Genomic DNA, 14,194 nt, shown 5'->3' on the forward strand with positions numbered 1-14,194 from the left:
GGTTCAGCCCAAGTCTGAAAGCCTCAGAAACAGGAAAGACGATGATATAATTCTTAGTCTGAGAACCTGGGGGTGGAGGGTACTGCTGGAGCATTCCAGAGTCCAAACATCAGAGAACCTGGAGTTCTCAGGTCCAAGAGCAGGAGGAGACAGGCGTCTCAGCTCGAGGACAGTGAATTTGCCTTTACTCTGCCTTTTCATTCTATCCAGGCCCCCAGTCAGTTGAAAGGTGCCTGTCCACATTGAAGGCAGATCTTCCCACTCCAGCCACAGACTCACATGCCAACCTTCTCCAGAAACACCCTCATAGACATACCCAGAAATAATGGCTTGCCAGCTATTTAAGTATGCTTTACGCCAGTCAAATTGACACCTAAAATGAAGCATCACTTCTTTCAGTGTTGTAAAATCATTATGACCATCTCATTCCAGAATATTCCAAACCCCCCACCCCCAAAGGAAACTCTCTACCCATTAACCAGACACTCCCCAGAGTCTCCCTCCAAGCCCTGGCAGCCATGGTTCTACTTTCTGTCTCCATAGATTCCTATTCTGGATGTTTCACGTGAATGGAATTAGACACATGACTTCTAGTGTCTGGTCTCTTTCACTTTACAGGAAGTGTTCCAAGCCTCATCCAGGTTGTAGCACGTACCAGTACTTCCTTACTTTCCATGGCTGCATAATATTTTATCATGTGTTTATACCACATTTTGTTTATGCATTTATCTGTCGATGGACACTGGGCTGTTTCTCCTTTGGGGCTGTTGTGAATAATGCTGTTATGAACACTGATATTGACGTATCTGTTTCAGTCCCTGGTTTTCATTCTTTGGAGTACACCCCTACGACTGGAGTTGCTCAATTATATACTAATTTTATGTTCATCTCTTTGAGGAACCACCAAACTGTTTTCCATAGCTGTGCCATTTCACATTTCTACAAGCAGGGTAAAAGGGTTCCAATTTCCCCACATCCTCACCAGCACATATCATTATTGTTGCAATTCTAACAGGTGGGAAGTGGTATTCATGATGGTCTACACTGTCCTAATGATCAGTGATGTTTAACATCTCTCCATGTGCTCATCGACCATTTATATATCTTCTTTAGAGAGACGTTTATTCAGGTCTGTGTCTACTTTTTAACTAGGTTATCCTTTCTTTATAAGAGTTTAAAGAATTCTTTTTAAATTTATTTTATTATTGGTGTATAATAAATGTACATAGTTTTGGATTATACATGATGATCTAATAGGTTCATATAATCTGTAAAGATCAAATCAGTGTACTTGGGATAGTCATCATCTTAAATATTTCTATTTTCTTTATGCTAAAAAAACATTCAAATTATTCCCTGTTAGCTATTTTGAAATTTCCAGTAGATTCTTGTGAACTATAGTCACCCCACTGATCTAACAGTAGGTCTTATTTCTTCTATCAAACCATGTATTTGTACCCATTAATCAACTTTTCTTCATCTCCCCTAGGTGTTTTATTCCTTTTTCATGCTATTGTGAATGGAATTGCTTTCTTAATTTCCTTTCAAATAACCTATTGCTGTTCTATATAAATGCAACTGATTTTTGTATATTGATCTTATAGTCTACAATTTTCCTAAACTCATTTAATAGCTCAAATAGTTTTGTAAGTGGCAGGGGGATTCTTCAGGATTTTCTACATATAAAATTATGCCGTCTTCAAATGTAAATAGTTGTATTTCTCCCTCTCCAATCTGTACGCATTTATTTCTTTTTCTTATCTAATTGTCCTGGCTAGAACTTCCAGTACACTGTTGATAAGCAGGGTCAAGAATAAATATCCTCATCTTATTCCTGATCCTAGGGGAAAAGTTTCCAATCTTTCACTGTTATGTATGATGTGATCTCTGAGTTTTTCACAGATCCCCATTATTAGATTGAGGAATTTTCCCTCTGTATCAAAAATTGCCAAAACCGCTGTCCCACCCAGTGAGGAAGTCTCAAAGACTCAGATGCTATTATAGTAATCATTATGATTTATTAAAGCAAAAGGATGAGATTAAAACTAATCAAGGGAAACATGCGTGAGTGATATCTAAAGAGAGCAGGTGCAAGCTTCCAGTGGCCCTTTCCCAGCAGGATCACAGTGACATGCTGCATTCCCTCAGCAGGGATGTACGCCAGCACGTGCAAGGTGCTGCCAGCCATGAGAGCTCAACCTCATTTTTGTTCTTGAACTTTTATCGGGGTGGAATTTACATAGGTGTATAGAACCTACATGACTGAATCTCAGCTACTTAAGCTCCAGTACCCAGAAAAAAACAGGCATTCACCACAAATCATAATTGTTAGCACAAATCATATCTCATCAATCTGGACCACATGGCCCACAGCCACAGCGACAGAAAATCAGGTGTTCATCATATGTCACACGTGTTAGGCAAGGGTCAGTCCTGAAGTCAGGTCTTTCCTGTGGGAGTGCAGGGTTTCAGTCTCCTACGATGAGGATGGCTGAGTCAACCCCTTCCTACACAGTCTCTTTTACTCTGGTTCTTTGCATGGATTCTCTTATGGGAAAACAGTCCTAATTTTCTGGGTACCAGCATTTGATAAAGCATTTAAATATCTGATACAGCAATAGCATAAGCATGAGTATGTCTACTACTTGGAGGAGTCAGTTTGGAGTAGCTATAGACCTAAGGGAACTAATAATCCATTTCATGAATCCATTTTTCATATTTTTGTAATAATCTGATTAGTTAGTGCTCACTTGAGCTATCCATTTTTTTTTTTTCTTTTTGTACCTTGCTATAAACTTGTGTAGAACTATTTAGAATAGAATTAGCTGGTGCTCAGCTAATCCATTCTTCCTCAGGTCATTTATTTTCCATTGACCTTACATCCTGGGGAGATTTTACCTCAGTCTCTTGTATTTGATCATTGATACCAGTATTACCATACGACTGGTGTATTCATGGTAGTTGAATCTTACTCTCAGTGTCACTGTTTCACCATGTCACAATACCGTTGTAGTACAGGGCCACTTTAATGCAAAACAAATCAGTAAAAATTACAGAGGTGCTTCCCTTCCCAACAAAACTATCCTTTTCTCATATACCAGATGTTATTATGGACAATTGTTGTTACAATTATCCCATAATTCAGTTACTTCTGGATTCCAAGACAACGAGGGATAAAGCCACTCACCTTATGTGAATTCACAGGCTTGTACCGAGACTGGTGCCAACTGTGTGTTATTATATACCTGGGGGCGTTTCCCACCTAGGGGAAGACTCTGGTGTTATTCAGAATTGTTCTTGTCCTTGCTGGCTGTGCTGCCTATTCTGATGTGCTAACTGTTGGAGCACATACACTTACAGAGCATCAGTGTAAACTGAAAGGGCCCCAGAGATTTTGCATAAATGTGAAGGTCTACAAAATTCCCACAGGTCTACCCTTTGAGCCTCAGCAGCAGAAGGGGAGCCATTGCCCATGACTATTACGCCTTCCAACTTCCTCAAGAGGCCCTGTTGGGTCAGGATGCTGTCCCTTTCCTGACCCGGGGTGCTGACATTATATACTATTATCTATTGAGCCTAAGGACCCACTTTATTAAAAGCTCCATCATTTTTTGATGTTTATCTCAATCCTTGGCCTCCTACTAGAACTGCTTCTAATCAGCTTATTCTAGTTCATAAATCTTTTCCACTGAATGCTACTCCTCATTAGAAGCAAATCCAGCTTGTGCCATGATGCCCAGACTGGCACTTAATCTTGCTTAAAGCTCTTTTCTGCCTTAGGGACCAATGTGGCTTACTTAGTCCATTGTCAATGTTACTGGCATCCCTGCTTCTGACGCTTGTATCTACAGTAGAAGCCCTGGTCTTGGGACTCCTGCATCAGGTAGATAAATAGAAACTTGAGGTGAAGTGGAAGATTTGGGGTTATGAGAAAGAATTTTATAGTCATACCAGCACCCTCCCCCATGTCTCTTCCCTGGATCTCCAAGAAAAGTGGAGGAGTCCATGGAGTGGAGACTTTGCCCTGGCATTCCTCATGCTGGCCGTGTCCACACTCGTGAAGTCCTCTGAGTTAGCCAACCCATCACACCTTGATCTCCTGTTTTAGACAACAAATGTTTCAATGACCTGTTTCCATTCTCTAATAAACCACTTCTCTAAGATGATGCGTAACATGATATGTTCATCTGATGTATTATTTTTGCTTTGCCTATGATTGGATATTATAGGCTGCAAAGCATGTTCTATGGCCTGAAGAAATGTAACTTGGCCATCGAGATTGGCTCAGTATCATCTGCTCTGGTCTGTTTATAGCATTTTTGTGATAGATTGTACTGCGTCCCCCTAAAATTCATGTGTTAAAGCCCAATCTGCACAAATGAACTGTATTTCAGGGATACTTTAAGAAAATAATTAAGGTTCAATGAGGCCATGGGTTGAGGTCCTGATAGAACTAGTATCCTTTTAAGAAGACAAAGAGATGTGAGATCTATTTCTCTCTCTCTCTCTCTCTCTCTCTCTCCCCCCCCCACCCCCAACTCCTACAGAGGAAAGGCCATATGAAAACATAGCAGGAAGTTGGCAATCTTCATCCCAGCAAGAAAAGCCTTACCAGAATCTAACCCTGCTGACTTCTTGACTTTGGACTTCCAGCCTCCAGAACCATGACAGAATAAACATCTGTAGTTTAAGCCACCCAGTATCTGGCACTTTATTACAGCAACTCAAGCAGACTAATAACAATTTGCATCTATCATCAGGTCTAAAAAGTTCAGTCCAGGGCAAATATCTATCTTTATCGGGACCCATTTATAGCCTTTGGGGGTTACTGCTAGTGATCAATGATTTCCATACACCAACTATGTGCAGGGCCTTCACCCTGGGATGTATGCCCCATAGCAATCAAGGATTTCTATCTCTTGAGCTGGTATTTTGGTCTTAGAAAGTGCAAGAAGAATTTATCAAGGATCACCCATCTCAGCATTGCTACAGCAACCCATGTGCACTCATTTCATGAATCCAGATGGCCCCCTGAAGTGATGCACCAGGGTATCCTGATTTCAACTGGTTCTAATGCCTTCTGATCATGGAAGAAGCTTCTTCTGACAGTCATCACTATGCTGTACTTTAATGTGTCTCTTGAATTCTCAGCGTGATTTACATCATGGATGTGCCCTTTACAGGCATCCCTTTAATAACTTAGTTTCCCATTGCCCATCTGCTGGACCATATAGTCAGGACACTGGCCACCACCCACGAGTCAATATACACTCAAACATTGTAACTTTTATTGTTGTTAAATTCCTCCATCATTGAAAGAAAAACAGTGTGTGCAATTTAGCCAGAGATAGACCATTCATATCTTCTTCAGTTAAGAGTTTCACACTGACTAGTTGCAGAATGGTGCCTTTCAAACAGAGTGCTGTGCGCTTACCTTGGAACTGCCATTCATAAACCAAGCAGCTTTTCATTAGTCAAGTAACAGTTTTTAAAACAGCACTTTGCATGTGGTAATAAGATACAAAACTCCCTCCTGTGGTTCCAAAGTCAGCCCGAGAAAAAAGAGGCTGCCTGCTCATGTGCACTGCCAGGACTGACTTGCATTCTTCCGGTACATGATCCTGTAGAAAACATTTTCATTTTATCAAAGAACTCTTTCTGGCACTGCTCTTCATTTTAGGGGGATTCTCTGACATTACCCAAGACATGAAGAGTATTTTAGGTTTCAAGATTATTTCAAGTTTTCCAGTCAGATGGGCACTTTCAATGGTATATACATAGCACTATTGTGAAAATATTCTAGCCCAAAATACCAGTGGTCACTGCTTAGCAGCACTTGTGAGCTTTTGCTATAAGCTCCAATTGGCATTAAGTGCAAGTTGCAAAAACGTCCAAAATAATCTAAGTCTGGATCATAAAGACCCAAAGGAATTTATTGACCCACTACTTTCTGCAATTTTGATATAGGTTGCTGTTTTTCCATTCCCCATTCAAAGATGGTGCTATGCTTAATTCCAGGGGTCAGCAATGACAACAATTAATTTTCAGTTGTCCACAGAATTTCTGTCTCTGGTGGGTCCTTCCCAGGTTATTCCAAAAATTTCATCATTTGGGCAGGCTCTTGGTTTTTGGCTAGATCTTCAAGCTGCCTTTGTGAAACATGCATAGTATCACTTTATTTAAGCCAGTTCTCACCTGTTCATCAGTCTCTGATATTACCTTGGTATTATCAAAATGTATTATCATATTGGGGACCTGCAGTAAGTTCAAATCCCTTCCAGATAAACTATGACAGAAGCTGATGAATTTAAATAACCCTGTAGTAATATAGGAAATGTAAATTGGGATCCTTTCCACACCAAGACAAATTGGACTGGCTTTTCCTGAGATGAGGATTGAGAAATAAAATTTGCAAAATCAAGCACAAGTCTCCTTCAGTCTTTCATAATTTTTTGCACCATTGAAGCCATATTATAACTGACCAGTGCTATGGTCTGTACCACTTTATTCAAGTCTTGATAATATAGTTAGTTCCCATGAGTGACCTACATTTCTTATGGGCCACACAAGGCTACCTTGGAAGTTTGTTGGCACCACCACTGTACTTATAATGTCATTAATTAAAGTAGCAATCTCTTTTTTTACCAGCAGCTAGTCAATAATATTTCAAATTAACAATACATGGGGGCTCAGGCAATTCTGAAGCTTTCAATTTAGCAAGTCTAGTTACTAATGGCCAAAGTACTACGTGGCTTTTATATTACAATATTAGATAGGGAGGTGGCCTCCAGCAAGACCTGCTATCTATCACAGTGAAACTTTTAGACTCAAACATTTTCATTTTTATCCAAATTTTTACCTTACTCTCATCAACTATTGCATCACTGTATTTTCTCAATCTAATTGTAGCCTCTGTTAAGACTTCACCAGAACATTCTAGAATCACACTTCATTGTGTTCTGTGTTGAGAAAGTTTCTTCTTCACCCCTTGATCACTTTACTCATACATGCATATGCTCTTGGGTATCTTATCTCAGGACGCTAATGGTATCAATCTACACAATGTGATAAGGCCTTCACTAATACCTTCTGGTTTAGGAGTTCCTTGATTCTGTCTTTTTTTTTTTTTTTTGCAGTTTTTGTCTGGGGAGGGTTTGAACCCGCTACCTCCAGTATATGAGGCCAGTGCCCTACTCTTTTGAGCCATAGGCACCGCCCTCTTTGTACTTCTTACAGATTAATTCACATTTTCTACTTCTTGAGTCAATTTTGGCAGTTTGTGCTTTTCTGGGACTTTGTACATTTCCTCCCCCACCCAGGTTGTCTAAGTTGTTAGAATACAGAGAAAACAGAGAAAGGGTCAGAAAACATATTTCAGCAAATAGGAACCAAGAAAGTTGGCATGATAATAATAATGTCAGATAAAAATAGATTTAAACTGTTAAAAGAAAAAAAAGTGTATATATAATAATAAAATGTCAATCACCTCAGACAATATGACAATTATAAACATATATGCACCTAATTATAGGGCCCCAACATATATTAATTGAACAATAACAGAATTCTGGAGAGAAATACATAGTTCAGTAATAATAGGTAGCCCTTAATACTCCAGTTTCAATAATAGAAAAAACAACTGAACAGAAGATCAGCAAGACAACAAAAACCTACAGGAATATTGTAAACAAGCTATACTCAATACTCAACAGTTCTCTGTTGTTAGAATCCTGGTATTGTCTTAAAATCTGTTTTAATTGTGTAAGGTCAATAGTAATATTCCTACTTTTATTCTTAGTTTTATTAACTTGAGTCTTCTAGTTTTTTTCTTTGGTCATTGAACTAAAGGTTTCTCAATTTTGTTGATCTTTTCAAAGAACCAACTTTAGTTTTGTTAATTCCCTCTTAATTTTCTAGTCACTATTTGTTACTTTCACTCTAATCTTTATTTCTTCCCTTCCTATTGCTTTGGATTCAACTCATTTTTATCTATTTCTTAAGGGGAAAGTTGGGCTATTGATTTCTTGTTTTTAAATGAGATATTTCTAAGTTTCCTCTGGCCACCGGATTTTCTGCCTTTATATAAGATTTAATGTCATGTGTTTTGTTTTTATTCACCTAGAAGTATTTTCTAATTTACTTTTGTGTGATTTCTTCTTTGAGTTGATTAATTTCCACATGTTTGTGAATTTTCCAGATTTCCTTCTGCTACTGACTTCTAATTTTGTTCCATTTTGGTCAGTGATGAAATTTTATGTTACCTCAATCTTTTAAAATTCATTGAAATATGTTTAGTGCCCAAACAATTAACTGATCGTAGGTAATGTTTCATTTGCATTTGAGGAGAATGTGTATTCTTTTCTTGAGTGGGGTGTTCTGTATATGCCTGTTGAGTACAGCTTATTTACAATATTCCTGTAGGCTTTTGTTGTCTTGATGATCTTCTGTTCAGTTGTTCTTTCTATTATTGAAACTGGAGTATTAAGGGCTACCTATTATTACTGAACTATGTATTTCTCTCCAGAATTCTGTTATTGTTCAATTAATATATGTTGGGGCCCTATAATTAGGTGCATATATGTTTTGTTATATTATCTGAAGTGATTGACATTTTATTATTATTTATACATTTTTTTTCTTTTAACAATTTTTGTCTTTAAATCTATTTTTATCTGACATTATTATTATCATGCCAACTTTCTTGGTTACTACTTGCTGAAATATGTTTTCTGACTCTTTCCCTTTCAACCTACACTATTCTTTGCATTTAAAGTGAATTTCTTGCAAACAGGACATAGTTGAATCTGATTTTTTACCCAGTCTGCCAATCTCTGCTTTTTAATTGTAGAGTTTATTCCATTTACATTTCCTGTAATTACTGATAAGAAAGTACTTCTTTCTGCTATTTTTAATTTTTTTATCTTATGCATTTTTTTGTTTTTTTATTTTTCCTTTGCTGTCTTCTTTTATGTTAAATAAATATTTTCTAATGAACCACATTAATTCACTTAATATTATTTAGTTATTGTCTAAGTAATTGTCCTGCTGATTACAACTTACATTTTAATTTGTAATAGTTTAAATCAGATTAACATCAACTTATTTTCAACAGTAGACAAAAATTCTTATTATATATTGTCCTGTCACATCTTCGGGTTGTTATTGTCACAAATAATATTTTTATATATTGTACAACAATTATTGTAGATTTATAACTACTGCATTATGCAGTTTCTTAATTATTACACAAGAAAAAAGACTTAAAAACCAAAAATATACTACTACTGACTTTTATGTTTGCCTCTGTTGATGTTTTTATGTTGCACTTTGATTCTTCACGTGGATTAGTGATACCATGTATTTTTCTTTTTTTAGCCTGAAGAATTCTCATTAGCATTATTTAAGGCAGGTCTTCCAGTGACAAATTCTCAATTTTTCCTTTCTTAAGAATGTCTCACTTTTTTTTTTCAGGTATGGAATTCTATATGATGGAATCAGGTAAGTTAAGTGCCATAAAGCTCTCTTATTGAGATGTGACTATTTATTCTTTACTAAGTACTTCACTGGCTGTTGGTTGTTAGTTCTCAGAGTTCTAAAAATGTTGATTCTGAAGTTTTGCCTGTATATTTGTTGTATCTGTGAAGGATTGGACTTTTGGCATTCCCTATTTCACCCTTTTTGCTGATGTCACTCTTTTCTTTCTGCAGTGAAACACATTTCTCCAAAGGGTAAGTGATTCTGAATTTCAGCTAAAACTCATCATCTGTGTCACCATAGGAAATGATCAAGACTGAGCTAAATGGAGGGTGGCCAAATGCAAGGCTTGTAGGGCACTGAAATGTACTGAAACCTTGTATACAGCTGGGAAATATGAACTGTTAACAAAGCCCCAGTCAAGCAAAGGTAGTAAATTCAGCAGACCACACAGTACAGTGTCAAAGATCATACCAACCTTGTATATGATTCATTCAAATGTGGATCCTAGGGATTACAATACAGAGGGCATGCCAAGGCAGCACAAAATTCCAGATGGTGGTTAATAAGATTGATCTGAGTTACTTGGGAGTAATATAAAGGGAACAAAATAATGATGTGAGAAGCTGTGAGGATAAGAAACAATAAGATTTAGAGTGAAAAATAGGTCAACTCAAGAAATTTAGAACTAGTCTATGAAAAAAGGAGGGTAATAACTGTTTATTTTTAATTTTTTCATGTATACTAGCTCTTTAATATTTGTTTTTTTGTCCTATATGATATTTTTCTAGCCCACAGTCATAGTAATAAATTTTATTATAAATCTTGATTCCATTATGGTTTTTATTATTATTTCTATTTTTAATGACTCTTTTTTATGTCTGTAGAGCAGTTGTAGGTTCATAGCAAAATATAAAGGAAATTACAGAGATACCCCAAATATACTCTGTCTCTGTACAGTATAGCATCCATCCCTATCAACACCCTTAACCAGAGTGGTAAGTTCTGCACAATTGAGGAACCTACATTAACACATCATTATCACCCAGAATTCATAGTTTAAATTAGAGTTCACTCTTATTACTATACATTATATGGATTTGGACAAACTTATAAAGATGTGTATCCATCATTATCATATCACACACAGTACTTTCACTGCCCTAAACATTCTCTATGCTCTGCTATTCATTCTCCCCACCCCCATAACTCCTGATAACTGATGATCTTTTACTGTCTCTGTAATTTTGCCTTTTTTGGAATGTCATATGATAGGAATCATATGGTTTGTAGTCTTCTCACATTAGCTTCTTTGACTTAGCTTCTAAATTTTTGTTATTTTTCATGGCTTTTCCTAGCTTTTTAACTTATTCTTACTGGGCAACAAATCATAGTCACCTGTCCAAATACACTACAACTGGTTCATCTACTTGCCTCTTAAAGGATATTCTGGTTACTTTCAAGTTTGGGCAATTATAAATAAAATTACTACAAATGTTAGCATGCAGGCTTTTGTATCAATATGGTTTCATCTCCTTTAGGTAAATACTGAAAAGTGTGGTTGCTGGATCATGTGGTAAAATTACATTTAGTTTGTTATATTATTAAAAAGTTTTTTGTATATTTTAAAGAATGGTCTTTTATCAGATGTGTCTTCTGAAAATATTTTTTTCTGGTCTGTGTCTTATCTTTTTACTCACTTGACAGTCTCTTTCACCGAGCAGATATTTTTAATATAATGAAGTCCAACTTCTTAATTCTTTCATGGATCATGTCTTTGATGTTGTATCTAAAAATTTATCACCATACCCAAAGTCATCTAGATTTTCTATTTTTGGTCCTAGGGGGTTTATAAAATTCATTTTACAATAAATTTGTGAATAATTCTGAGTTAATTTTTGTGAAGGGTGGAAGATTTGTGTTTATATTCACTGTTTTGCATGTTAATGCCCAGATGCTCTAGCACCATTTGTTAAACAAATAAACAAACAAACAAAAAAATCTTTTATTTTCCCACTTGTACTGCCTTTGCTCCTTTCCCTAAGCTCACTTTACTGTATTTATGTGAGTCTATTTCTTGGCTCTCTATTCTGTTCCATTAATTTATTTGTCAAGTCTTTTGATTTGGTTAATGTAGTTGTCTAATTACTGTAGTTGTAGTCTTTGATTACTGTAATTGTATAATAATTATTAAAGTTGGGAAGTTTTTCAAATTTGTTCTTCAATAGTATGTTGGCTATTCTGGGTCTTTTGTCTTTTCATATAAATTTTAGAATCAGTTTGACATCTACAAAATAACTTGCTGAGATTTTGATTGGGATAATCTTGAATCTAGAGCCAGATGGCAAGAATTAACACTTTTACAATATTGAGTATTCCCGTCTATGAACACTTCTCGCCACTCATTCTCTGACTTCTGTCATTAAAGTTTTGTGGGTGTTTTTCATACAGACCTTATATATACTTTGTTAGATTTATATTTAAGTATTTCATTTTGGGGGGGCTGCTAATGTAAGTGGTATTATATTTTTAATTGGAAATTCCACTTGTTCATTGCTGGTATATATAAAAGTAATTGACTTTTATATATTAACCTTGTATCTTACAATCTTGCTTATAATCTTTTATTTACATAAATGATTACAGGAGTTTGTTTGTTGATATGTTTGAATTTACTACATAGATAATCTTGGTGATGGTTCCATGTGAACCGTATTCTGTTATTGTTGGATAAAGTAATCTAAATATGTCAATCATAGCCAGTTGTTTGGTGCTGTTGTTAAGTTCACTCTGTCCTTACTGATTTTCTACATAACAGGTATATCTATTACTGATAGAGGCTTAAGTCTAGAAACTGTAATACCTTCTTCTTCCAGTTATAGCAGTTGCATCTATCTTTCTTTGCAATTATATTAGGTTTTTCTCATGTCTTTTGATGCTCTGTTGTTAAAGATAGACATGCTAAGAATTGTTATGTCTTCTTGGAAATTGACCTTTATATCAGTGTTTAATGCTTCTTTTCATCCCTTGATAACTTTCCTTGCTTTGAAGCCTGCTCTGGCTAAAATTAGTTTCTTTTGATCCATTTTAGCACAGTACACCTTTCTCTATTCATTTACTTTTAATCTATCTGTATTTATTTACATTTAAAATGGATTTCTTGTAGACAATTTATAATTGAGTCTTACTTTATGATCTACTCTGCCAGTCTCTATCTTTTAATTGGTGCAATTAGTTAAGGATATTCAATGTGATTATTGATATTGTTAGGTTAATATCTCCCATATTTGTTATTGTTTTCCATTTGTTGTCCTTGGTATTTCTTACTATTTTGTTTCCCACTGTTTTTCTGATTATTGTGGTTTTAACTGAGCATTTTATGAGATTCTATTTTCTGTCTTTTCATAGCATATCATCTATACTTCTAAAAATTAGAACGTACAATAAATATTTACAACTAATTCGAGATCACTTTCAAATAACACTATCTTGCTTCACAGGTACTGTGAATACCTAATAAAAAGAAAATAATTCTAATGCCTCCGCCCATCACTTGTATCATTCCTGTCATTTACTTCACTTATAACCAAATATATATATTTGTAAGATATATACATAAACATGCCTAGTGGAATACATTGTTGCTGTAATTATTTTGAATAAAATTTTCTGTAGACCAAATAAGAAAAATAAAAATTTTTATTTTATTTTCACTTATTATTTCTTCAGTGCCATTCCTTTCATTGTGTGTATTATTTTATTTCTCTCTAAAAAATTTCCTTTAACATTTCTAGCAAGGCAGTTCTATTAGCAACAAATTCCTCAAAAAAAAATTATTTTTGGTTTTGTCTGAGAAAGTCTTCATTTCTCCTTTAGTTTTGAAGGATAATTTTGCAGTATACAGGTTTCTAGTTTGGTGACTGTTTTTCTCTCAACATTTTAAACATCTCCAACCACTCTCTTCTTGCTTGCCTGGTGTCTCAGAATAAGTCAGAAGTAATATTTACATTTGTCCCTCTATAAGGAAGCTGGGTTTTACCTCTGGTTTCTTTCAGGAGTTTCCTTTTCTTTTACATTTGATTTTCTATAGTTTGAAAATAGTATGCCTAGTAATGATTTTGGCATTTATTTTGCTTTGTGTCTTTTGGGCTTGCTGAATCTGGGACTTAATATCTGACTGTAATTTGGAGAAATTCTGAGTCATTATTTTTCAACTATTTCTTCTGTTCTTTTCTTTCTTCTTCTAGTATTCTCATCACATGTGCCTTTGGTAGTTTTTGCACAGCTTGGATATTCTTTTTCCTTTGTCTTAGTCTTTCTTACCTTTGCTTTTCAGTGCTGGAGATGTTTATTGATATGTTCTCAAGCTCAGAGATCTGCTCAGTAATTGTCGAGTTTGCTAATCAGTCCGGTGAAGCTATTCTTTGTTTGTCACAATGTCTTTTGTGTCTAGTGCATTTTGTTCTTGTTGTTCTGTCTTAGGACCTCCATCTCTGCGCTTATGTTGCTCATCTGTTCTTGCAGTTGTCTATCTATCCATTAGTGCTCTTATCATGCTAATCATAGTGGTTTTAAATTTCCTGAATACCTTTTAGTATTCATTGTAAATTTTGTCTTGATAGCTAGACATGATTTACTGGGTAAAAGACAATGCTGTAAATCTTCCTTCCCCCCATATGGGGGGGGGGCTGGGCAAGGAGAATTCCGTAGTCCTATGATT

This window comes from Otolemur garnettii, unplaced genomic scaffold (assembly GCF_000181295.1).
Source record: "Otolemur garnettii isolate 467f Iridium unplaced genomic scaffold, OtoGar3 scaffold00102, whole genome shotgun sequence".
In the NCBI taxonomy this organism is placed as follows: domain Eukaryota; kingdom Metazoa; phylum Chordata; class Mammalia; order Primates; family Galagidae; genus Otolemur; species Otolemur garnettii.